At 37.3% G+C, this 27837-nt stretch overlaps 1 protein-coding gene across 1 annotated transcript in view; it reads left to right on the top strand.

Moving 5' to 3' along the window:
* Positions 1–2336: 2336 nt before the first annotated feature.
* The window catches only part of LOC114247301 (uncharacterized), a 135063-nt gene continuing 109562 nt past the window's right edge, over positions 2337–27837 (top strand). Inside the window, exon 1 of the mRNA XM_089739533.1 lies at positions 2337–2679. The gene's annotated coding sequence lies outside the window, so the exon portion shown is untranslated. The remainder of the gene's footprint in view (positions 2680–27837) is intronic.

The following is a 27837-nucleotide window of genomic DNA, read 5'->3' on the forward strand; positions in this document are numbered from 1 at the left end:
ACAATCTAAGAAAATATGTATTACCATAATTCGTTCGTGTAGTGAGCTGTTTATTTCCGAGAACATAACAGAATGAATATTTTCCCATAAATTCAACTCTCTTTGGTACCTTTATGTGTGGTCTTTGATTAAAATGCAACTGATTTGGCAAGATTTATTAAGATTAAGAAATTATGCAACGAAGTCGCTAATGTACATTTGCATATATTAATGACAATATTAGAGAGTTGATAAGCATTTTACGTGTTAGCAACATCGTCAGGTTGAGCCCCGTGAGCTCACCTACTAAAGTTAGGGTTACGCTGATATAGCCTCTCAAGGCTCTCAGCTTAGGTAGGAAAAAAAAAAAAAAGTTCTAAGCGCGTTTAGTTTAGTTCAAGTCTAATAGCGGGCAGGCTTATACAAATCGATGCCTCCAATTAACACTACTCTGACTCAAAATTTTGAAATTTTCGTTTTTCACGCAAATCGCTTCACTATTTTAAAAGTATTACAAATTCATTATTGATGGGTTTCGAAGTAAGAGTAAATCAGCTAGTTACACAAGAAAAAACCATAGGTAAATATATCTGCGATAATAAAGATTTTATCAACTTTTTTCATTTAAACGCTCCTACTGTAAACCTACGAATTTGGAGTTAGCGTAGTGTTCATTGGAGGCATCGAAATTAGCCTGTATAATTAATAAGTATATCTCCATAATTTTGATATAAAACAGGACTTCCTAGTTCCTATCGTGGCACGGCATGTTCCATTGACATTCACATACAATTTCTAATAGTGAGATGTGGATCCAGTGGGTCCGGGTGAATATATTCCGCTTTTTCAATTGGTTGATATGGACGTGTGTTTATTTATATGTAACGGAACCTTTTAACGTAATTTTCTATACATCTGATGGACATCAATAATTGTACACGCATAAAAAAACGATGAAAAATCAAGAAAATTTACAGCTTCGCTCTAATATTCTGACCAGTATCAACATGATAAAAAAAAGTAATTGTTAACGAAATTCGTCAGTTTCCTCTTAGTCCGTTCAGAAATTAGCGACAAAGAAACAGCAGCTATCGTGCCTAAAAATAAAATTAAAACGCTTGTTTGGTTTTTCGCAAAGAGCAAATAATTGTGTATATACAGCTTGAAAAACTCCGGTTTCGTATATACTACTACTGAATTCTATCTATTAGTATAGATATAATACAATGTATATATAAGTATATATAATAATAATGATAGTATAAGTATAATACAATGGGCGGTGAGAGATCTCTTCGAGACAACTATCGGATGGATAGTAATCAACTACGGAAAGAAATTAACTGCCGTGTACTTAACTGTTTATGATAATAATACATTTAACTGAATACTAACAATATAATGAAAATTTTACTACTATAGACATAAAAATGAATAAAGAATTTACATAATAATATTATAAATGTCACGTATTGTTTATACTTACTAATTTACATTAACAATTTACCTTAACAGAAATTAAACATATTGAGAACTAATTGTAACAATAATGCTCTTTAATTAGCAGCCGACAAACATTGATTTTTATATATGAGATGTCCGGCCTTTAGAAGACAACAGAGGCGCTTCCTTGCAACACATGCGTTTTCCCGGGATATAGAGTCGTGATCAAAAATATATTAATACTATAGCAGTGGTTACCATGCCAACGTTTTTTTTTTATCTAACTTTGCTGATAGCCTTGAGAGGCTATTTTAGCTTCACCCTAACATGTAGGTGAGCTCACGGGGCTCAAACCGGAAGAGTTGCTCACACTGGCCCTAACAAGAGCAGTGCTTCGCAGAATCTACCACCGGATCGGAAACGCGACCCACTGAGAAGATCCGGCGAGAAACTCAGTGGGCTGTGTCTATGGGTTAATTCGCTCGTCGAGCCCTTCGTCGTAAGCGACGCGTTCGACGAGGACGGTGACCGGTGCTTGTGGTACCTAAAAGCACCGTTAATAGATCTATGTTTGTTATGCGCATGCGTTGCTATTTTGCTTTATTGTTGCTAATTTAATGCCTATCAGACGGGTAATAACTGTAATAAGAGTCTCGTGATGATTGTTATTTAGGAAGGTTGCGTTACCGGCACGCTTGGTTCGTTTTCACCGTCCTGCTTATTTGGGCTGCAAAGGCATTGCTTATTACAATTTGAGATTTGAACCTCATGGCTTAACGTACCACAAATTTACGCGTACTCTGGAACGTATCTATTGTGACAAATGAAAACGCAGAACTGGAGATAGATACATACGTTCATTTATTATTGCTCATAACCGGCCGAGAGATCGTTGAAGCTACACGAGTGAACTTCCACATATTGTAATTCCAAATTATTGTATTAAGAGCAAAAACAATTTAAGTATATGCGCGCTCGCACTCATAACCTTAACAAGAATACGTACTATTATTGTTTGGTATTATTTTTTAGTGAAATGACAGGTGCGCGGGCGGGCGTCGTATAGTCGTAATAATCGTAGGGTCCGATCGTTCAGTCGGCAACTAGCTTGCGCGTGAGTCGATTGTATGTACACCTGTGTGTTAAAAAACACGGTGAAACGAATCAAAGATACGGTGTATCGATGTGCTGTGAGTGTAATTGTTGAGTGTTTTGTGTCTCTGTGTCTCTTGTCTGTCCTTCCGGTGGACGTTTTCGGTGAGTTTTATTTGTTTGTTTTGAGGTTTCTTCGTTTTGTTGTTACGGCCATATGATCACGCATTTAGGCGTGGTGTGAGCAGATGATTAATTATCGTTTGTTTTTTTACGATCATCTATGTGAAAACAGTAAATTAATAACGTTTATCAATTAAATTGCGGTTTTGGTAATGTTTTATTTTGTACATATAATTTTTGTTCGTGTTTCGTTCAAAGTTCGTAAAATTGTTTTCGATAAAATTTATTTCTAGCTAACTGTGGTTTTTCTTTCGTAAAAGATATAAAGCGATTAAAGAAACTGCAATGTAGTCTGTGACTAACTTTTTTGCTCGCATTTTTCGCTACACTAAGTGGAAAATTGAATATTGCTAAAATTTTAATCTTATGTTGCGGGTTAATTTGACTTACAGCTTTGACCGTTCACCTCAAGTTAACCCTAAAAAACCGTGGGTCTGAGAAGTAAGAGTGTAAGGACTGGACGTGAGGAAGTTAAATTTCAAGATATCTTTAGATTTTTTTTTTTTTTTAATTACATTTTTTTTAACATAAGTCATCATCATCATCATCATCATCAGCCTTTATCTGCCCACTGCTGGACATAGGCCTTCCCCAATGCCTTCCACATAATGCGGTCCTCCGCCTTCCGCATCCAACGACTTCCCGCCGTGCGCACTAAGTCGTCATAAGTATTTTAAATAACATAAGTATTTTTCGTAAATCACCGAAGCGTACATGGCTCAATGGCATCATGCTAGAAACACAGATTCAAGGCTGATGTACAACAAGTAATTAATTAATTCGGTATACATATGTTTTAATTTTTTTTCCGACCTAATCCTAATTACTTGGTAGCCTAAGGGGCTATTCCAACTATTCACGGAGTGATAGGTGAGCTCACGGGCTCTACCTGACCTTTTTCCTCTACGCATTCGCTGGTAGCGTAAGAGGCTATACAGCTACGCGCGGACTGGTAGGTGAAGCTCACGGGCTCTACCAGAGAGAATTTGCTAACCCTAGCAATTGCAGAGTTTCGCAGAATCTACCACCGGATCGGACTCGCGACTCACTGAGAAGATCCGACGAGAAACTCAGTGGGCTGTGTCTATGGATTAGTTCACACGTCAAACTCTTCGTCGTATTCGACGAGTTTGACGAGGACGGTGACCGGTGCTTTAAGAGTCTAAAAGCACCATATTTTACATTTCGATACTAACAGATGTCATGTTCAATTGCTGTTTTTAATATGTGTCTAGGCCTCCAAACCGAAGTGCCATGACTGCTTCGTGGCAGACATGGACAGGATTGTGATAACACCGACTAGTGCGGGAGGTTACTCTTTCTCGTCGTATTTGAGAATGACTTAAGAACGTATTTCATTAGAAAAATCGGTGCCCACGTGCGGGATTCGAACACTGGTATAGTCAAAGTTATCATTTGACGCGATATAGTTGATTTTAAAAGCTAGAGTGGGACTAGTTCACGAGCGCTCACATTACGTCCTACCACTAGAAGTTATGCTTTAGATATATTCAGGACCGGTATGCGAAGAAGTCTTTATTTATTTCTGCCGTGAAGCAGTAACGCGTTTCGGTTTGAAGGGCGGGGCAGCCGTTGTAACTATACTGAGACCTTAGAGCTTATATCTCAAGGTGGGTTGCGCATTTACGTTGTAGTTGTCTGAGCTCCAGTAACCACTTAACACCAGGTGGGCTGTGAGCTCGTCTACCAATCTAAGCCATAAAAAAGTAAGTATTTACTTTTAAACAATTGATGCCTTTGTGAGAATTCGCATTTCGACATAGTAGATTCTCAACTGAGTGCACCAAGCTTTTTGCTCACGACATTTCAAATTTCATAATAAATTAATATAACGTAGAATGAGTTCACAAGTGCTAAAGATTACCGGCGACAACTGCGTGTAACAAGCCTGTTGGTCCACCAGCGTGAGCCGTGAAAAATCTGCAGATATAAAATATAATCCACAATACATTCAATGAGTCAGCGCTTATGTGAGAAATGAACGTGTTAGTCAATGCGCCTCTTAAAAAAAAGCGTATTAAAATGCCTTTTAAATGCATTCACACCCATAAACTTGATCCTGTGTCGTGTTGTTTTTTTATTGGTACCAAATTATAAATTTCATATTAAGGACAAGGTGGGACAATATGTTAAATGCGTTCATTAATATACGAACTAATAAATCATAAATTGGTACATTCTTACGGTTGATCGAATCGCGGACGATTTGTGTTTTTATAATACATTTGCCATAAGAGGGGGGTTATGCCGTAATCGCCACGCTTGGCAGGCGGGTTGGCGATCGCAGTACTCGGTGCCTTGCACCGGTAATGCTGCTGCCCGTTACCGGCCAGGAGATTTCTGCACCGAGCGGTTTTTGTTTATGGTTATTCCGCCATCTATCGGTCGCCAGAGCCCTGTTCGTCAATCAGCAGGATGCACCACGTGCAGGTAGGGTTGGCATTTGAGACAGTGTGGTGTTAATTTGTCCCATTACATCCCTTGGACGACATCCCCCCAGAGACTTGACGACTTCCAGCCTCCGGAGCAGGCAGGATTCCGAAGAGGATTTGGTACCGTGGACCACATTCATACAGTTCGGCAGATTATACAGAAGACTGAAGAGTATAATCTGCCACTATGTCTGGCGTTTGTGGACTACGAGAAAGCCTTTGACTCGATCGAAACCTGGGCTGTCCTGGAATCTTTGCAGCGGTGTCAAGCTGACTGGCGATACATCGATGCACTAAGATGCCTGTACGATGCCGCTACAATGACCGTCCAAGTACAGAAAGACCAGACGAGACCAATCCAGTTGCGCAGAGGTGTAAGACAGGGGGATATTATATCCCCGAAACTGTTTACAAACGCACTGGAGGACGTCTTCAAGACTCTGGACTGGAACGGACGCGGCATTAACATAAACGGCGAGTACATCTCACATCTTCGCTTTGCCGATGATATCGTCATCATGGCGGGATCGCTGCAGGACCTACAAGAAATGGTGCACAGCCTTAATACTGCATCCCAACGGGTTGGCCTCGGAATGAACTTGGATAAAACCAAGGTAATGTTTAACGGAAACGTCATTCCGAGACCAATCGATGTTGATGGTACACCTCTCGAAGTTGTTCAAGAGTATGTCTACCTAGGACAGACCCTACAACTAGGTAGAAACAACTTTGAGAAGGAAGTGACCAGAAGGATTCAGTTGGGCTGGGCAGCGTTCGGGAAGCTTCGTCATGTCTTTTCGTCGCCCATACCACAATGTCTGAAGACAAAGGTCTATAATCAGTGCGTCCTACCCGTGCTTACCTACGGAGCCGAAACGTGGACACTGACTGTGCGACTAGTCCAGCAATTAAAAGTTACTCAGCGAGCTATGGAGCGAGCTATGCTTGGTTTGTCATTGCGAGACCGAATACGCAATGAGGTCATTCGGGCAAAGACCAAAGTGATCGACATAGCTCGCAGAGTTAGTAAGCTGAAGTGGCAGTGGGCTGGTCACATATGTCGCAGAACCGATAACCGTTGGGGTAGACGTGTTCTGGAGTGGAGACCACGAACCGGTAAACGTAGTGTAGGACGCCCTCCTGCTAGATGGAGCGACGACCTGCGCAAGGCAGCTGGCAGTAACTGGATGCGTAGAACCGAAGATCGGGTTCAGTGGCGAGCTTTGGGGGAGGCCTATGTCCAGCAGTGGACTGCCGCAGGCTGATGATGATGATGATGAATACATTTTACCTGTTTATAATTAAACAAGCGGACCGCTCCGGCTCCGCTCGGGTCTTTAACAAAAATTTCAACGATATTTGACGTTGTTTTATTATTTTAAATAAAATAACACTTATTGCGGCTTAACTATAATAGTTAGACATATGCTATCGTGAAACTTTTTATGAATAATAATGTGTTCTACAAAGTCGTAGTACATTATTTTATTCTATCATCAATAGTTTTCACAGGGCATGCTATGTAAAGAATATTTTAGGTAATATTTTACACTTTGGGTTATATTAAGGAGTTCTAGTAAAGATCCCTAATTTTTTTCAAAAAAGATTATTAACCTATGTCACTCGGGAATAGTGTAGCTTCCATACAGTGAAGAGTGAAAGAATTTTTCAAATCGGTTCAGTAGTTTCGGAGACTATTCAATACAAACAAACAAACAAATCTTACCTCTTTATAATATTAGTTTAGATATAGATAATGTAATTAATCATAAATACGTTGAAATTATCATTTTTCTCCGAATCGAAAACATTTTCATTGTAGTCGGTTAAAATTAATGTTATCTGTCAACGACGAAATAAATAAAAAGAGTAGTAGTAAAAATATTTATCTATATTCTATTCTATTCTATTATACCTATCTATTTATTAATGCGTGATGCAAAAATTTTGTACCCCTTTTTACGAAAATTGCGCGGACATGACGGAGTATGAAATTACATACATTTAAAGAGAATATAGAGGAGTGCAAAATGATATTTTCTTTTTTAAATTATGCAATAAAAATACATTAAATCAATAAAAAAACATTAGACACACTAGCAATTATTTGACATACAAGATGCATAATATATATTCTTTTGCTAACAAAAGCTACATAAAAATGACAGTCAATATAATGTACCGTAATTTAAAGTAAAGCTGGTAATGTTGACAAAGTTTTTAACAGTTTTATTGGTAGAAAAGGAACCGGTAAAGAAAAATATTATTTATATATGTTCATTAGATTCCTTCTGTCCTTCGTGACGAAAGTGTATTGTATTTTTGACATTTCTTCTTTCACTATTTTATCGGAATTGAGTAGTGTAATAACACTATGGTGTAGCAGCTTATATGTAGAACACTCCACGATGTTTCCCGAGCGCTATGACATGTCCTTCTTCAAACGAGGCCTGTGGAGAGTATTATTTTTTTTTTTTTTTTTTTTTATTGCTTACCTGTGTGGACGAGCTCACAGCCCATTAAGCGGTAGGCAGCGGCTTGGCTCTGCCCCTGGCATTGCTGAAGTCCATGGGCGATGGGAACCACTCACCATCAGGTGGGCCGTATGCTCGTCTGCCTACAAGGGAAAAAAAATACACCTACCCATTGGTGGTAGGTTGCCACATGAGCTCCTACCGGTATGTAAAATTATTGATTCTACCGCCGCTAATCATTCTTGATTTTCGTGTCTGAGATAACTGTTCACATTTCAATTATTGACTTCAACCTCATGTCGTATGCTGGATCGCGACATCTACACGGCGTCTCTCTTTACTAGTAAGTAACCAGTTATTATCAGATGAGCTGTGTGCTTCTCTCCCATCTACGACTGTAAAAAACCTACAAATTATTTTCCAACCACTGTCGACTGATATATGGAAACAAATATCAGTATTCCAAATCTGAACATTTTAAATTTCTAAACTAATATTATAAAGAGGAAAAATTTGTTTGTTTGTTTTGAATAGGCTCCGAAACTGCTGAACCGATTTGAAAAATTCTTTCACTGTTTGGAAGCTACACTATTCCCGAGTGACATAGATTATAATCTTTTTTGAAAAAAAATTAGGGATTCTTACTAAAACTCCAATGATGTAAGTAACCCAAGGTGTAAAAAAATTACCTAAAATATTCTTTACATCGCGTGCTCTGCGAAAACTATTCATGATAGAATAAAATAATGTAGAACACATTATTATTACAAAAAGTGTCGCGATAGCATAATAATATGTCTAACTATTATAGTTATGCCATAATAAATGTTCTTTTATTTAAAAAAAAAAAAAAACGTCAAATATCGTTGAAATTTTTGTTAAAGAACCGAGCGGAGACGGAACGGGCCGCTAGTAAAAAAAAAATTGTTATTGAATTGAATATTGTTTTTTTTTTAAATTAACATAACTTTTTCACGTGGCTTTAACTATCAAAATCGAGTGTTGAACGTATGTAGAATGCGAGCGCGTCGATTTAATGATAGATTATAAAATCGTGCTCTACATAATTGGTCGTTGGTCCGTAAGCTATATTTATTTAGGAAATCTTTCGTTCATATTCACCACATCGTGTGACCTTTGGGTCCAAGTAAATGACTATTAAATGGATGGAGTACAGATATTATGGCCAATAAAATAAGGTTTGATTAAAAAAAAAATATAAACCGTAAACTCTCGCAACGCTTTAGTTCAGTCATTAATTGAACGAGATAGATTTTTATGCAAAGTTCGTCTATTGTAATTTTTAGATATTTGAATATACTTGCTTTTTGCAGAATTTAGTTTTATTTATTCAAAGCTTCTGCAAATATATGTACTTATTATATGGCAATTAAAACTAAATTTTTAAGTTTAAATTGCTATGATATGTCTTTTTTTTAAAAAAAAAAAAGGATTCCAGCAATAAATCTGTTTTATGTTAGATATAAAGTAATAACTATCGATTTTATAGCTTTAAATTAAATTAAATACTTATTCTAAAAAATAACGTAAAAATGAAAGAACCCTTCACAGTATGGATTTGAATCTGAGTATTATTTATGAATGAATAAATATTCTACAAAAAATTACAGGGAATACATAAATATGACATCTCATATTCTTCAACAGCTCAACATTGTTGCAGATTTTCTTTCCAAAATACAAACGTAAAAAAAACCCAAAACCCAATATAATTGAACGATAATATACGACTTATCCTTTATTTTGAAGAACATCTCATTATAATAATATTGCAAACACGTTTGCACCTACAATGCATAAAGTCGTATGTTCAATATAATTGTAAATTCGAAAATAGCCGTTAAATCATAAGTAAATAAAGAATTTTATCGTTTTTTTATAGATGACCTATTTCTTAACTTAGAACTTAAAGATCTAACGATAACTTGCCTCAATAATAGTATAATATTATACATCTGAGCAAATCTGAGGTAATAATTTGTATAATTCATTACCTGAACCTAAACGTGTTAAAAAATAAATCCTTTTTTTTATTAAAATAATTTTGGTGATCATATGTTTATATCTTAACATTATTTGCTGTGAAAGGTTTGTTTATGGCAAAGTTTAGTTTGAAAAAGACTTATAAAGTCAAATAACGAGAGTCACAAGTGACGGTAGCTTTTAAAGACACTCGATAAGTTTTAATGAGTATTTTTTTTAATTATCATCTTAGTAATTCATAAACCAAAATTTTTGATTATTATCACTAACCATTCTACATGAGCTTACACAGTGTTCGTTTATTAGAACCCATCCATATATTTGTCGGTCTACCACACCTAACATTTATAGCCACTATATGAAAATATTAAGGAGAAATAATAAAAAAATGTTAAAGGTGTAAAAAAATTACCTAAAATAGTGTTTCCGTCGCGTGCCCAGCGAAAACTATTGATGATAGAATAAAATAATGTACTACGACTTTGTAGAACACATTATTATTTACAAATAGTGTCGCGACAGCATATCTCTAACTATTATAGTTATGCCGCAATAAGTGCTCTTTTATTTAAAAAATAAAATAACGTAAAATATCGTTGAAATTTTTGTTAAATACCCGAGCGGGGCCGGAGCGGGCCTCTAGTGTGAGATAAACTTAAATACTGAAGTTAAATATGCAAGCAAAACCACGGTACTAGACTTTCTTTAATTCAAAAGTTATGAATTGATACCTTTTTCATCGGCGTGTGCTTAAAATTCTTAATAAAATACAATTAAGCGACTGCTTTATTGAGCAAACTTTATAAATGTTTATCGATGTTTGATTTCGGTTCGTTGACGTTTATTTTTGGGATCAATTTCGGTTCGGTTTTTAGTTTTTTTTTTTTGTGTACTAACAGGGTGAATAATAACTACTTATAAATATTATCAAATTCACAAACTTCGAGTTAAGAAATTAATACCGGTGTTTTTAATTGATATTGAATCTTTGTTTGATATCGTCTTGATAACACTGCGGCATTAGTGACTTACAGAACCCGGTCCCGTGGACCGAATTGATCCTTACAGATCCTCCCGAACCATTAGCGGTGCTTCTAGGTACCTCAAGCACCGGTCACCGTCCTGGCCGAACCCGTCGCTTGCGACGAAAGGCTCGACGAGTAAATTAACCCATAGACATAGCGCACTGAGTTTCTTGCCAGATCTTCTCAGTGGGTCGCGTTTCCCATCCGGTGGTAGATTCCGCTAAGCTCTGCTCTTGCTAGGGCCAGTATTAGCGTAAAAGTTAACTCATATTTGTATGGAGTTGGAATGTTTGCCTACGTTTGCCACTAGGGGTGCTGTTCCAACTGCATACAAATTTTGGAGAATTAACGACGAAAGGAAGATCTTCAACCGAGCGGGAAGTTACCGGTAGACCGACGCGACGGTCTGAATGTTGTTGTTCGGAACTTGTATATATGCAAGCTTATCTTGAAAATGTCATAAGCGAGATTCAGGAATCTGTCAAATATCTTGCGTTTGTGTGATGGCTACCTGTCGCAATTACCTTAGAACCAGTGCTACCCCACCCTACAGATCAAAACACGTAATTGCTTTGTGGCAGAAATGGCTAGGTAGCACTTGTTTGGGCCTAAACAATTTTGCAATGAAAGTTAAGTACATGATTTATTAGTAAACCATTTTACTAACTACCGAATTGTTTCTAAAGGAACAACACGATTTTGTATCTTCATTAAATTCAGTCATTGTTCCGACTTTCACTAAAGATCGTATCTCGGTTATTATAGTAACAGTAACGCAATACCAATCTACATTGAAATTACAGAATCGTGAACGATTGCGTATTTTGTGTAATATTTCTGATTTAGAATAATTTCGTCAGCCATTGTTACTCAGCGGCGTCTTCTTTTATGAGGTATTTGATTGAGAACTTTGTTCGTTCGAAGGGCATGAATAATTTCAACGAATCTGCATAGCAAAGGAATTGTTGTTGTTTTTGTAAGTAAACGATCAAAGTTTGTGTATACACTTGTATTTCAGTTTTGCAGGCGCTAACTCCGAGATATCTGATTACTATAAGTATGTTCTAAAGTTTTATTTGAAAATTGAAATGGAACATGAAAGACTTGGAAACAAAATAATCATAGCCATATTTATTAGTAATGCCATAAGTAGTTTTCATTCTCAAATGTTTGTTTTTGCTTCCGGCAGTAGTAATTAAATCGTGTCCGTCGGGTCTACCGGAATCTTAACTTGAAGCATAAACAAAATTTGCGTTTTTAGTTTTGCCTTCAATACCTCAATGAACAGTGAAGTTTGTTCATTTCCAACACAAATCTCACATTTAGTGTCCTTGAAGCGTCGATGATGTGAGAGGTCACTGCGGTACAGTCTCGGTAGGTACCGGCGCTTTACAAATTCTGTAAATCTTTGAGTTTTTATTGCTTAGATCGGTGGACCAGCTCATAGCTCACGTGGTGTTAAGTGGTTACTGGAGCCCATATATTGAGATATAAATTCTGAGGCCTCACTATAGTTACAACGGTTGCCTCACCCTTCAAACCGAAACGCTTCAAGGCAAAAATAGGCGGGGTGGTGGTACCTACCCATGCGGACTCACAAGATGTCCTACCACCAGTAATTATGCAATCTATCATTTTGCGGGTTTGATTTTTGTTAAACGATGTTATTCCTTCAGCGTGGAAGCGGATCGTGAACACTTGTTAAGTATGTATTTCATTGGAAAAACTGGTACCCGCCTGCGGGATTCGAACACCGGGGCATCGCTAGATACGAATGCACCAGACGTCTTATCCTTTAAGCCACGACGACTTCATATTGAATTTTCTATAAATAAATAAAATAATTGCGTTGTCATTTTATTGTTTGAAACAAAATAGTTAACTTTAAAGTTATAATACAGTATCGCGCCCATTGGTATAATACACGTCTAGTAACAAGTGTAAGTAATGTTCTGTTAATCTTAGCTATGCAAAATAATGAAACGCCTATCATTATAAAGAATAATAAGTAGGCTTTGTCGTTTTCCGTTTACGGACTATGTGCTTGGAAAATATTATATCAATTCCTTGCACCGTGGATAGGAAAAATAAGTATAAACCAATAATCACATTCACGTTCTCAAGATTATATTAAAAATAATATAATTGTATTATTTTAAGAATAATAGCAAGCGTAGCTCCTGCTATATTGTATTTTCATCGGTTTTTGTGAGTAATAGATAATATTAAAATAACTTTTACGGAATATTAAATACGTGAACATATTATTTCCGATAATTTGAATACTTTACAGTATTCGGGGCCACGCGACAATAAAAGACGCGAGAATTAACGTTAAGGAAGCCACCCTGCCTATTTCTGCTATGAAGCAGTAATGGGTTTCGGCTTGAAGAGCAGGGCAGCCGTTGTAACTATACTGAGACCTTAGGACTTATATCTCAAGGTGGGTGGCGAATTTACGTTGTAGATGTCTATGGGGTCCAGTAACCACTTAACAACAGGTGGGCTGTGAGCTTGTTCAACGATCTAAGCAGTAAAAATAATAATAATAATAATTGGAGAGCTGTATTGTTTTCGATTTTAGTGACGCTTACTTATAAACACGAAATGCCAAAAATTTACCAAAAACTTTAGGATTGCAATTCTTTGTACTTTGCCCACATTAGACTTATCTATCTTATAAAGGCTGGGCTAGAGCTGCATTACACATCGATCCTTGGGATATTTGAATCCTAGAAAATTTATGCATACCAGCTTAAAGCGTATCAGATTAGATAATCGTGATTATAATAAAGTAGGACTTCAGCCTCATGTGTCAAGGGCGCATAAATAACGAGGAAGTAACTTGATCTTTGGTTCGAATTATTACACAGCCGTGTTTACCGATAACTAATTCGTCACATTTTGTTTTGATTCATTTAAAACTATTTTTCATTTCGAATATGCTCGTAAACTGGAAACTGTCATTAAAGTTTAATGCTTCCATTAAACTTATCTTTACAAATAGACGCACAACAGTTACGGAGGCGCACGGTAATGCCTTATGGTACAATTTTGGGAATTCCATTCTAACTTTGTCGCTACCTCCGCAGTTTATTTGACTTATCTACGTAAGGTTGCTGTTGTATTGCGTGCGAGCTATCGCTTCGGAACCGATTTATAGCAGAGAGAGCTAGCTATCTTGTACATTTTATAGTATTTCATTTCATCAATGCCAATAATTAAAATATTAATGAAGTTGTTGTATACTTGTATACAAAATACGGATATGTTTTTTTTATTTTTTATTGCTTAGGTGTGTGAACGAGCTCACAGCCCACCTGGTGTTAAGTGGTTACTGGAGCCCATAGACATCTGCAATGTAAATGCGCCACACACCTTGAGACATAAGTTCTAAGGTCTCAGTATAGTTACAACGGCTGCCCCACCCTTCAATGAATCCAACTGCCGATAAAGTACAAACCGCCACCATGTACATATTTTATCGCAAATAAATTACACATTCTGCTTTGAAAGGAGGCTAATGTACCATTTAATTGAATCTTCAAGTTGTTATTTCGATAGGCTCTTATAACATCTATTTTTATTTAACAAATAGCAGTGTGTAAGCATTACTAATTATATGGCATATGATTTTGTAAACGTCTTGTCAGCGTGTGCTTTTTTTTTCCTACCTATGCTGATGACCTTGAAAGGCTATTTCAGCTTTGCTCTGGCGTGTAGGTGAGCTCTCGGGGCTCATACCGGGAGTGTTGCTAACACTGGCCCTAGCAAGAGCAGTGAGTGCTTCGCATCGGAAACGCGACCCACTGAGAAGATCCGCCGAGAAACTCAGTGGGCAGCGTGTGCTATAAAAAATCCTCAATCTTATAGTGTGCGGGATGGTTTACTAATCGCGGGTAGAGAGGCGCGGGGCAAGTGACGCCGGTTCATACGCGTGCGATGAATGCTAACTACTGTACCTAACTACCACAACGTGCTGTACTGAACGTGTATATTGTACTTTGTACATTACTTTTATTATTACTGCTAACATAGAAACAAGAACCAGAATAAAATTTCTCGTAAATGACTTCTTTAAGTGTTACTCGTAATTTATGGGATATAATATCTAAGACACGTACGTATGACACGAGACTTTCGGTTCATATTAAAGAAAATTCCCGACGCTTCTGGAAACTTCTGGAAACGTCTTATGTATTGTTATTATTATTATTAGGATGACCGTTACAATATAATAGGCTGCATTACACAAATATCATGTTGCTGTTGTTCTTCTAGATTTTTTATTGTTTAGGTAGTCTTTCGCCTTTAACATTAGGAATATTTTTATTTAACCTTTTCTTAAAACGATTTTCAATATTATCTAGTCCTCTTTAGTTATTGAGAGAGTTATTTCACAAGCATAATCGCACGTCTTGTAGACCTTTGAGACTTGTACTGTGTGCTTAGTGTGAGTTTTTTAACTTCACCTCTAACTCCTAAAATGTGTATGGAGTTGGAACAGCGCTCTTACGTTGGCCTCTAGGGCGCTGCTCCAACTCCATACAAATTTCAGTTAACTTTTACGCGATCGAGAAGTTAAAAAACTCTACAACTCTACAAACTAAGCACGCTGTACTGAGCGCATGTAGCGGTTTGGTTGTACTCCTGGGATCAGGAGAACCGTATGCTCGCCTATTTTGGAAAGCAAACAAAAAGTACAAAAGGTGTGTACGCCAAAATAATGTTATAATTTAGCGTAGGTTATTTCAAGAGCGCGTAAACCAGGTGTCCATTGAGTGACATTTCTTAGTATATCTGTCATTTTGCAATGGAACATTTGGTATATTTTCTCTGTCAATATTCGAAAAGGTTCTAGTTTATCAATGAATTTCCGGTGAACGTTACATACTCGTAATATCAATTAGAGTCTTGCTAGTGGTTTGTGAGATTTTCCCTTTGGAGTTAACAGTCCTGACCAAATCGTAATGTCGACTGAGGCTTTTGTTGACATCTAGTTTTCACGGTTCGTTAGTGGCGTCAAGTGTTTGTATAACCGAATAAGTTTGAGTTGTCGACTTCTCACGCATCGAGCTCCGATAGATGTATTTTGAAAAGAGAAAGTACCTACTGACACTCAAATAAATGTGTTTACGTAAATATATATGTATGTGTCGAGTTTTCCGTACGAGTTTCGGGAATGTTCGTAGCATTGTTACGTAAGGATTTGCTTAAGCAACGTCGTCTCTTTCATATTTTCTTTAAAATACTAATTACCTGTTTCATTCTGTCAGCCGCCAGTAGGGCTAATCGGAAAGCGATGTTATTTGAAATATAAGCTGTTAATGATCAACGTTCCGCAGTCAATGTTGTCAAGTTAAGATACTTACCGGTCACCGTCCGCGCCGAATCCGTCAATTGCAACGAAGAACTCGAAGAATAAATTAACCCATAGACACAGCCCACTGAGTTTCTCGCCGGATCTTCTCAGTGGGTCGCGTTTCCGATCCGGTGGTAGATTCTGCGAAGCACTGCTTTTGCTAGGGCCAGTGTTAGCAACACTTCCGGTTTGACACTAGGGTGAAGCCGAAATAGCCTCTCAAGGCTATCAGCAAAGGTATGAAAAAAAAGATACTTATGATTTATTTTGGCTCCAAGAAACATACACATCAATAACTTAAATGCTGTCAGCCACTTTGAACCCAGAGTTCTGTCTCAGTTTTATAGAACAACGGTTGCCCTCCCCTCCGTAAGCCGGAACGCATTACTTCTTCGCGGTAGAATAACCAGAATGGTAGTACCTACCCGTGTGAACTCCCACGAAGCCCTACAACCAGCAAAACTGATGGAATGTAAACCAGACCACTGCTGTGTATTTAACGAATGCAAACAAAAACCAATCCAACAGAGAGCTACAGTTTTAAAAATTATTTGTACAACATTATCCGTGTTTACAGTGAAGACGGATCATTAACTTATTTATTCATATCGATTCTTCAAAATGACTTGCTTTTTCCGTGATGACTTTAGAATAGTTAGTGTTGGCCCGAGAAACGAAATTCGGTTGTAATCATCGATACCTCGAAATTCAAATGATTTTCATTTAAGTTATCTTTTGTTTTGTTATAGAAATAAAAAAATAGAAGCTCAATAGCAACTAAACAACACAAAAACAAAACAAAAAAAGATAATTGAATAACAGCGGAGAAAATAGTTCGTAACTTTCTTCCCTTATCTATTTGCGTACAGATATTGGATGAAAAAATTATTATATTTACATCGATTGATGGTCTATCTTTTGTTATCATTTAGAAAAATAAATGGGCTGAATCTTTGAATCGGAAGTTATTAAAAAGTGCACAGACATTTATATCAAAAACGGGAATAAAAAAATGGTTGAGAAAATATCGAATAATAATGACACCTAATGGTAGGATTTATTATAGTTCAAAATTGAGACTACGATGCCTAGTCGTATGGTCGTCTTAACATTAGGTACAATCCCTTTCTGATTGGTGACATCCTTGCATTAAATGCTAAGTCAGCCCTTTTAAGTCTCTTTCCGGAGGCACAATCTAAGTCAGAATTTCGTAGGGAGCACTTGCCATTTCTAAATAATTTGTTTGTATTTTGTTTTACTTAGACAAATTTAATTTAATATTTTAATACGAAATGTTTCATAAATAAATTTTACCTCTTAACTCAATCGATGGATTCTCGTATATCAAAGAGTACACTACTGTGCTTTTAATGTCAGTGCTCTTAAAAAAGTATATACTACTGGTAAAGTATATATTACTGGTGGTAGGACCTGTTGTGAGTCCGCACGGGTAGGTACCACCACCCAGCCTATTTCTGCCGTGAAGCAGTAATGCGTTTCGGTTTGAAGGGTGGGGCAGCCGTTGTGACTATACTGAGACCTTAGAACTATATCTCAAGGTGTGTGGCGCATTTACGTTGTAGATGTCTATGGGCTCCAGTAACCACTTAACATCAGGTGGGCTGTGAGCTCGCCCACACAGCTAAGCAATAAAAATAAAATAAAAAAATACTACTATGGTCCACAGTGGCAGCAACAGTATACTTAAGTTTTTCTGCTAACATTCCTATTTTAGATTTTAAAAAAAGTACTAAGAGAACAAGACCCAAAGAATCTTTCGTCTGCTGCTTCAAATATCCTAGTTACGTTTTTATTGTGCAATGCACTCTATTCTGCGGTTAATCTTGATTGTAACAGTACAAACAAACTTGAGTTCAGAGTGTTATTAAATGAATACGAATGTTGATTAAGTATAATTTAATACATTGACCCCAAGTTTAAGAATAGAGCTCAATTAGTGGAAGTCATTACGCGCGAATCTTGTATATCTTGACTCATAAAAGTAGGGTTTGTACACAATGTCATTGGTTTTAACGCGATGCGTTTTATATTCGACATACAGATTTGCGTTATGTGTATTTTACACAGTCTGTATACTTTATGGTTTTTCCCTAGGAACTTTCAAGCAGCAAAATCCCTTTCTTCTGTTTATACAATGTTCAATGTTCTTATTAATGTTACGAATCTATATATATAAAAATGAATTGCTGTTCGTTAGTTCGTTCGCTAAAACTCGAGTATGGCTGGACTGATTTGGCTAATTTTGGTCTTAAATTATTTGTGGAATTCCAGAGAAGGTTTAACAGGTAGATAAATATGAAAATACTTCGAATTAAATAAATATAATATTTATTTCCAACAAGTTTTTCTTTTGATGTCTCCCCCGTCGGACGGATTCCTTTTGTTTGTTTTAAGTGTATTTTATATAAAAGCTTAGGTCTTTTATTTATCGATTGAGGCACTACGAAGTCTGCTGGGTCAGCTAGTATAGTATAAAGTACCTTTTTTGGGAGTACATTAAGTTGACTTAACTTCTAAATCCAGGAAATAAAAACACAGATTGCAATAATTAACTTAATTCTGTAATGCTTTATTTATAAATCCATTTGTGTAATCTTTAGATATGTGCTCACTACAGCACCTCATACACCGCTTATTCTGCCGTTTTTTCAGACTACCGCCTTTTATATTATGCCACGTTCCCACTACCGCCATTGCTCCCACCACCAGTGTTGCTATTTGGAAATCCGAAAATTTCCTTAAGTTTAACATGATAAATTTTATTTTAATTATTTTACAACAGACTTTAAAATTAAAATATTCGGAGCCGATTTAAGTACATATATCATTATTACTGGTGGTAGGACCTCTTGTGAGTCCGCGCGGGTGGGTACCACCACCCTGCTTATTTCTGCCGTGAAGCAGTAGTGCGTTTCGGCTTGAAGGGTGGGACAGCCGTTGTAACTATACTTGTGACCTTAGAACTTATATCTCTAGGTGGGTGTTGTATTTACGTCCTAGATGTCTATGGGTTCCAGTAACCACTTAACAGCAGTTGGGCTGTGAGCTTGTCCACCCATCTAAGTAATAAAAAAAAAAAAATTTAATGGTCTGTCCAATTTTACTCAGAAGATACAAATATACAATTCAGGTTCCCTCAAGCTACTTCTAGAGTCACTCCATTACCAGTTTCTCGATTTAATTTCTCCCTAACCTCCTTGGTACCATTCTGTAACTTCTCCTGCCAGTAAATATGCAACTTAAATAATATCAAAATGTTTGGATTTGATTTTATTACGTGATGTTGGTTGCTTTAGAAATATATCGGTATTTTTCCGAAGATTGAACAAAGGACAATTCGCATCACTACAAGCACATTGGGTACTTGTAAAGCGATGGGTGCTTCCAAATTGAAATAATTATACTCATATATAACGTAATATGGAATGTAATACAGGAATGTTTATTTGAGACATATTAATACCTGGTGTAAGTATCTTACCATACGAATACATAGGCTTCTTATCCATTAAGTCGTAAAGAAACTGGCACATGTGTGTATATTCACGTACCCTTGGGAAAACGAGTTTAAAAATTTGCAAATTACTCGCGTCTAGGATCTTCATGCGTAGCATAGAAGCCCAAAGACCGTCTTTGTGTATTTCTCGGTAACCTAAAACGGACCAGACCTCGCATTGTTTTAAAACATTATTTCATTTTTAGCTTTTGCGCCGGATGATTTTTGAGTACCTGTTTTAGGAACTTGTTTGTTGATGTTCAGTGAATTACTAAGTAAGGTTAATAATAACTCGTATCAGGATTAGGTGAAGCGCTAAAGATTACCATAGATAGAGACGCGTGAAGAACAGTTGGACAACGAGTGGTCAGAGAGTAGTCTTCAAACTAGACACGACCTTCACAAAATTAAGTTACGGAATCGGAAGAAGGATCCGCTGAAATTACTATAAACGATTTATACCAAGGGAACTTTATATTAAATGATTTTCTTTAATTGTACAAAGTTGTTTTGAGTGATCTGGTTAAGGTATGGAACTATTGATCTCTTGAAGGCCTTGTGATGGTAGGCGAAACCTAGAAGACACACGTCTCTAAGCATTTGTACCTGTCCAAGGATTCAAGGTCAGATGCAGCTGCTTTTATTTTATTATTCTAGATAAGTTTATTCTAGATAGAGGCTTCCGGCCGCCCGGAATTAACTGGTCGCCAGAGTCTTAAGACTATATGACCACCTTGAGATAAGACGTTGAAATCTATCCTGTAAGGACGGGGCTGGTGATTGCATTATGACGTATAATATTCTGGAAATGCCGCTATCTACTTACCTGTTAATCCCTTATTCGCTTTTTACACCCACGCGAATGGGGTAATTCTATTTAGTGACAAATCCACAGCAAAAATATAATATACGCTTCTTTCTTTCTAACCAGATAACCAATGGGCACGTCGGCGACTTTGTACTGCCAGTAAATAGAAAACATTTATAAAATCCAAAGTAACACTAAAAAAACATTCCCAAAAAAACATTCCCAAAAAACTTTAAAGATCACAACCGAAAATGGAACGAAATCATATAAAAGGGCATGTCCTAATGGCTTTCCCTCCCTGCTCACGGTGAGGCCATGATCTCACAATGTGCGCGTGTGGGCGCTGGCTTCGTAGGAAGATGAAGAAAGTGCGTTATTATGTGCACCTCTCCTTAATCAAATCATATTCTAGCTTCACGCGAACAGAGCTCTTATTCTATGTGTTAAAATATCTATATAGCCTGCGCAAGTAGCTACATTTATTTTTATGAGCGATGTATGATATAGAAATGTTACATAGAGAAAGATTATAGAGTTAGTCAATATCAATGCTGGGATGTGTTGTGATTCTGTAACATTTAATGTTTCAGAGTTAAAAGGGCGGGGTGACATAGCCGCCGTTAAGCACATTCTTGACTCAGATGACGGGACAGTAAATAACTGCTGACACCCCAAACATCTCATTTAGGATCCGCTCGATCTATTCTCTGTGTTTTTAAGCAAGCACCGGTCACTGTTCTCGTCAAACTCATCAAATGCGAAGAGATTGATGCGTAATTTCATCCATAAGACTCAACTCACCCAGTTCCTTGCCGGATCTACGCATTGGATCGCGATTCTGATACGGTAGGAGATACAGCAAAGCACTTCTTATGATAGGGCAGATGTTAGCAAACTCCTTCAGGCTGAGCTCGTGAGTTTGCAAACCAGTTCAGAGGGAAGCCAGAATAGCCTCTCAAGGCTCCGGAATATGTAAGCAAATAAAGGTAGACACATAATAGGGGTCTGTGAGATTGTTTCACGTATTTAGTGCGATAAAACAAACACGTCCACGACAAAACTAGGCTTGTCCACGAAGAATCTTGCCTGAGAACAGAACTCAAGTTTTATTAATTTGTATACTAGTTAGTACTCGTACTTTGCTGAATGTAAAGTTGACAAAAAACCGCTATAAATCAAATGAGTTCATAAAATTGAAGCTGCGTTCGTATTTCTTTACGAACCATATGGTAGACAAGTTTATCGATTATTTATCGTGTGCTATCTAGGTTAGGCTTCAGACCTTGACGGTGACTAATGTCTATGTTATTAATAGCTTCATTTATTTTTATTAAGATTGCTACGTATTTCTAGTCGCGTTATATTTCTCAACATCCCTCTGTTTTGCTGTTAAACTTATTCGCGTTTCATTTTTTTGTTATTTATTATTGTTCTTTGGGAAATAACCAAGGCAAGATCTTCCACCTAGCTGGTGGTCGGTAGACCAACAACAGCGATTCTAATCGTCTATTCAATATGTTCTATCAATATACATATTTCAATAGCTAAACAAACATGATCAATTATACGCACCTTGTGCATTTCTACCGATACTGGTACCGATCTTTCTTTACTGGTGGTAGGATCTCTTTTGAGTCCGCATGGGTAGGTACCACCACCCTGCCTATTTCTGCCGTGAAGCAGTAATGCGTTTCGGTTTGAAGGATGGGGCGGTATTTGTAACTATACTGAGACCTTAGAACTTATATCTCAAGGTGGGTGGCGCATTTACGTTGTAGATGTCTATGGGCTCCAGTAACCTCTTAACACCAGGTGGTCTGTGAGCTCGTCCACCCATATAAGCAATAAAAATAAAAAATATACTTTCGTACATTCCGTTCCGAAGGATGGGAGCCTACGCAAAATAAAATTGTGGACTGTTTGATAAAATACACTATTTATTATTCAGCTCGACCTCCTTATGAGCGTGAACCCACTTGCCTATTCTAGTAATCAACTCACGATGCAATCGAACGCAAAAATGCTATTTAAAATCTGTTATTATTTTTTTTTGTCTCCGCGCTGAACTGTCTTAAATACAGGTTTCTTCAGTCTTCTCGCATAAACGATTTCGCCAGAAGCTGACACGACCAGGAAAAAAAGAAACTCAAAGAGATTTCGTGAGGCAATTCAAGCGTAACCGTATTTCGTGGCACGTGTGTTAAAAAAAAAACGTCATTATTATCATAACACGATAATAACTCGCATTACCTATACGGGCCCTCAGCGCTGCGTGAGAGCCATCAATTGTTGGTAATCGTCGGCGGTCTCGAGCTAAGACGGCGCCTTTCATTGGCCGATGTTAACTTGCCGACGATAAATTTTGCTGTTTCCAAAATGTTCAGGAATTGGCCCTGGGCGGGTCGTGGGCGAAGCACAGTTTCCGGAGCCGCCAACATTACGAACGTGCTGCACAGAGTAACCTACGATGTCCTGCTTATATTATTATAGTTCACTAGCTTTTGCCCGCGACTTCGTCCCCGTGGGATAATTCCGAAATAATGCTTTATTTTAGAACAAATTTGGTTAGCATAAAAAACGTTATAGTGAGCCAACCTTAACATATAGACATATGTCGTCGCGTACTTTTTTTTAGATCTTTTAAAGGGGAACAATTCTGTCAAATTTATTGCTTAGATGTGTGGACGAGCTCACAGCACTCTTGGTGTTAAGTGGTTACTGGAGCCCATAGACATCTACAACGTAAATGCACCACACACCTTGAGATATAGTTCTAAGGTCTCAGTATAGTCAGTCACAACGGCTGCCCCACCCTTCAAACCGAAATGCATTACTGCTTCACGGCAGAAATAGGCAGGGCGGTGGTACCTACCCGTGCGGACTCACAAGAGGTCCTACCACCAGTAATTACGCAAATTATAATTTTGCGGGTTTGATTTTTATTGCACGATGCTATCCCTTCACCGTGGAAGTCAATTGTGAACATTTGCTGAGTACGTATTTGATTAGAAAAATTGGTACCCGCCAGCGGGATTCGAACACCGGTGCATCGCTCGATACGAATGCACCGGACGTGTTATCCATTAGGCCACGACGACTTCTACGACGTATATATTTAAATTGTTTTTTTTTGTTGATTAATATTTTTAATGGTAATATGGTGCATGTTATTCTCATGCTACAAAAATGCGAATACTGTTATGATGTGCCTTTGACTGAGTCTGACTGAGTTAAGGATTGATTGTTGACGGATTTATCCTGAGACTTTTTTTTTTAATTCCTACCTAAGCCGAGAGCCTTGAGAGACTATTTCAGCGTAACCTTAACTAGTAGGTGAGCTAACGGGGCTCAAACCTGACGAAGTTGTTAACACGAACCCTAGCAAGAGCCGTGCTTTGAAGAATCTACTAGACAGAGAACATCCGGCGAGAAACTCAGTGGGCTGTATCTGTGGGTTAATTTACTCGTCTAGCCCTTCGACGCAAGCGACGGGTTCGACGAGAACGATGACCGGTGCTTGAGGTACCTAAAAGCACCGTTAGTGGATCGGGAGGATCCGAAATAACTTCTGAGACAAATTCTAAATGTAATATTGGAAATCACATATAAAATAAGCAACACACATTTTCAATGCACAAACTTAATTTAATCACAGATTTCGTGATTGTAATAAAAATAATTTCACTTGAAAATCTTTTGTTGGCGATACTCGAATTTACTTATTTCATTAGTGTGTCTGCATCGAGGTACTAAAACGTAAATTCAACAAGCCTCATCAAATTGTTGTATCAATAGGGACTTTAAATTTTAAAGGATACGGCTTAAAGTGCTAACCTTTTAGGATTTTAAAAACGATTTAAAAAAAAAAATATGAGTCGAGTTTGGCGAGAACGAGTGATTTGTTTGGAAAAGGTTCTGCCGTTTTCTGAGAAGCTCATTCTTTCCACATTTAAAGTGCAAAGTTCAATCAACACCAGACTTGAACCTCACTTCTCAAGGTGAGTGACAGCTTTGTCGTATCTATATAATCTGGGCAGTCGCCGTCATTAGGTGGAATGCACATGCTCAACCTATTAAAATCCATCCAAAGAAAATACTGGACAATAAAATTAAAAAAAAAAACATAGATAAATAAATATAAATATTTACTAACAATCACGCCACGTTAACTGGTCCCGTGATAAGTTCGTAATGAACTTGTGTTACAGGTACCAGATAACGGAAATAAATGTAAGATTTTTATTATACACATACATATATTTAATATACATCCATAACCCTGGAGAAGACATTTATATTTATCATACAAATATCTTCCCTTGGCGGGATTCGAACCCGCGACCCCCTTGTGTAGTGACCATGTCACTTACCACTACACCAGACGGCCGTTATAGCCGTTGTTGATGTAATAACACTAGAACAATTGTACATATTGTTATTAGTACGTGCGAATTCAAGTTGCAATACATAAACTGCTTACATTAATCTTAGTGCGGTCACAATTATTCGGTAAAAATTTACTTTTCTATTTACTACACATAATTCAATTGACTTCTCACGTTGGTTTTTTGAAGAATAATTTTTGCTTCACATACAATACTATCTGATTTACTCGTTTATTTTAACTTATCGCACTTGTTGACAACAATAGTCCACCGGTTCATTTCTGCATTGACCTTGTAATGACATCCTCCGGTACCAAGCCTGCCCTACCAGGTCCAAACGAATGGGCACGGTGCATTAGGAAGTCAGAGTTATTTGGTCTCCACGACCACCACAATGCGTTGCCGTTTATGTTGAGACATGAATACTGCTGATTGAATTAATGGCTTCCTTCCGCACAATTCGTTAGCCGTGTTCACGCAGCGTAATTATGCATATTAAAAATTATGGTGGTTTGATTTAATGGTGTTTTTCCTTCATTGTGGAAACTGATCATAAACATAGCGTTTTTATTGCTCCCTAAGTCAGACGATTATCTAATACACCTGACGTGTGAGTGCTCTTCGTGGCTCATGAGCATCAGTGCTGCTAGAAGCACTGCCAAATCGCGTACGTATCGTTAACCACCTTTTAACCGACTCCCATTTATAAAAATCGAGAGGGTTCTTAATTCGAAGCTTCGATTTTATTAAAACTCGTTTGATATATTGCCTTAGGATGGAACAGCGTTATAGTGGCCTTAGTTCGCAGAGGGTAACTCAGACTATGGGAACTTTAAAATATTTATTTAAAATTGGAAATGAATTAAAAGAAGAAATAAAGTTTTGGTAGAGTCTCTATTAGTGACGATATCGTTGGACAGGACCGCAAGAGCTCTAACTATTGGATTTGGAATACTAGACTACAATCGCTATAGAAGATGGTCGGTCAGTTTTCCATAGTCTTCTCTAACATTGGTACATAGGATATCCGTCACAAACTGATATTTAATTTATCCTCAAACGCTCCGTATCGACAATTTCTTTCGCCAAGCTAATGTCCAAATATTTTCATTAATAAACGCTCGATATTTTCAATAATTGAAAACGTAAACGTAACGTGCTACGTTACAATTAGCAGTTCAACTGACACCCACGTGTATTGAAGGGAACCAATACCAGAAACCGTTTGGAAAAATTAACACATTCCCGAAAGGTCGTGAGCAATTCGAAACAATATTTAATTCTTTGTGGTTAATGACTTTCTTGATTCGTATATTGCTTCTAGTAATAAACTAATGAAAAACATGGAATATTCTAGATGTATAGAGAATTCGGTGTTATTAGATTGGCACACGAACAAATATTTTTCAATTCACGCTAATAAAATAAATAATTTGTTTTTAACTGTTACAGAAGTCCATAGTCTGAGAAGCGATTTTAAAACGATATGGTCGAGTTGCTGGTGATACGTATGATACGATTATCGCCGTCAGCCATTAACGCTACAAAAATCACCAATCGCCGATTTGTTGACGATTGGACACCTACATGGAAGTGGCGATGGGCTTTGGCATTTTAAGTAGCGAAACTAATAAGTAATCATATTGCTTGTATATGTTCAATAATAAAGAAAAATATTTTGCGCGTATTTTGCGTTTGAATGTGATATAACTGAAATACATTGTCAGTATAATTTTCATAGTATTAATTCGAAGGAGATCGTAATTAAATCGCTGGGCTAGCTTTCAAATTGATATGTTAATCATTAGATACGTATTTTGTGACAAAAACATAAAATACTAAAATTTGGCTATTGGCTAATTAAAAAAAGGAAATGTAATTCCAATTTCAAAACGACATACAGCAGTAGGTCCATGATAAAAATACTTATGAAAATTTTATTGATTTCTCTACAATTCGCAGTACTCTGTGCACTGAGGTCAGTAGGGCGTTACAAAGCCTTCGCCGACCGCTGCCTTTCGTGTCCACTATCGCGGTTTTAAAATCTCCATTGTACTTGCATGAAAATCTGAATCGATTCTACGTTGTACTTTGATGTTAAACCACCAAAACATTCGACGTAGGTATATATAGCACTATATTTATTTAATACTATCTGACCCGGCAGACTTCGTATTGCCTCAATTGATAAATAAAAGACCTAAACTTTTGTATAAAATACTCTTAAAATAAACAAAAGGAATCGGTCCGACGGGGGACACATCAAAGGAAAAACAAAATTGTTATTTTTATTTAATCCCGAGCATTTTCGTATTTATATTACCTTTTAAACATTTTCTGGACTTCCACAAATAATTCAAGACCAAAATTAGACAAATCGGTCCAGCCGTTCTCGAGTTTTAGTGAGACTAATAAACGAACAGCAATTCATTTTTATATTTAAAGATGTGTAGCGTAAGCCTTAAATTTCCTAAAACTTAAAATTTCATGAAAACGCCTCTCTGAAGCGAAAGCGATGCTTACGCGTTGTATGTATAATTACAAACCCTAATAAATCCTTCCGGGCTCGCTTCACGTGACCGTCAATTCATAGTTCCGTTGACCCGTGACTCAGAGCTGACCGCACGCACTGTGACATAACTGTCTCGTTCTATACATACATAGTTCGTTTTTATAAGTCGGTATTAAAAGTTTTTCGTCGTAAGCGTCGAGTTGGAGCGCGTTTTATTACCTTAGTTGCGTTAAAAATGTAGTTAATTTAAACATTGCGTTATTCGGTTTATTTTTTGTATGACTGAGTGGTAAGATACTGTGTAATGTAAATCTTAAAAGTCGACTGTTTTGTTGCTACAAAGACTGTGTAGCGCCCCATTTTATGTTAAGTGATTACATCGAATTGGGGGTTTGGTGATTAAAACGGGTGACTGGTTCGCGGCAGAAATGGGCATAGGTAGGAACACCGTTATCGCTTAAACAAGGTGCACAGCGGATTTACGTGCTGATTTTGAGTCATCAGACAAAGACGCCTGAGAAATAAATAAATAAATCAGTACAAGTAACCGATATAATTATAGAGAATGTTATATTATTAAATGTTATTAGACAGCAATTG

The sequence above is a fragment of the Bombyx mandarina genome, chromosome A1 (genome assembly GCF_030267445.1).
Source record: "Bombyx mandarina strain Sakado chromosome A1, ASM3026744v2".
NCBI classification, from domain to species: domain Eukaryota; kingdom Metazoa; phylum Arthropoda; class Insecta; order Lepidoptera; family Bombycidae; genus Bombyx; species Bombyx mandarina.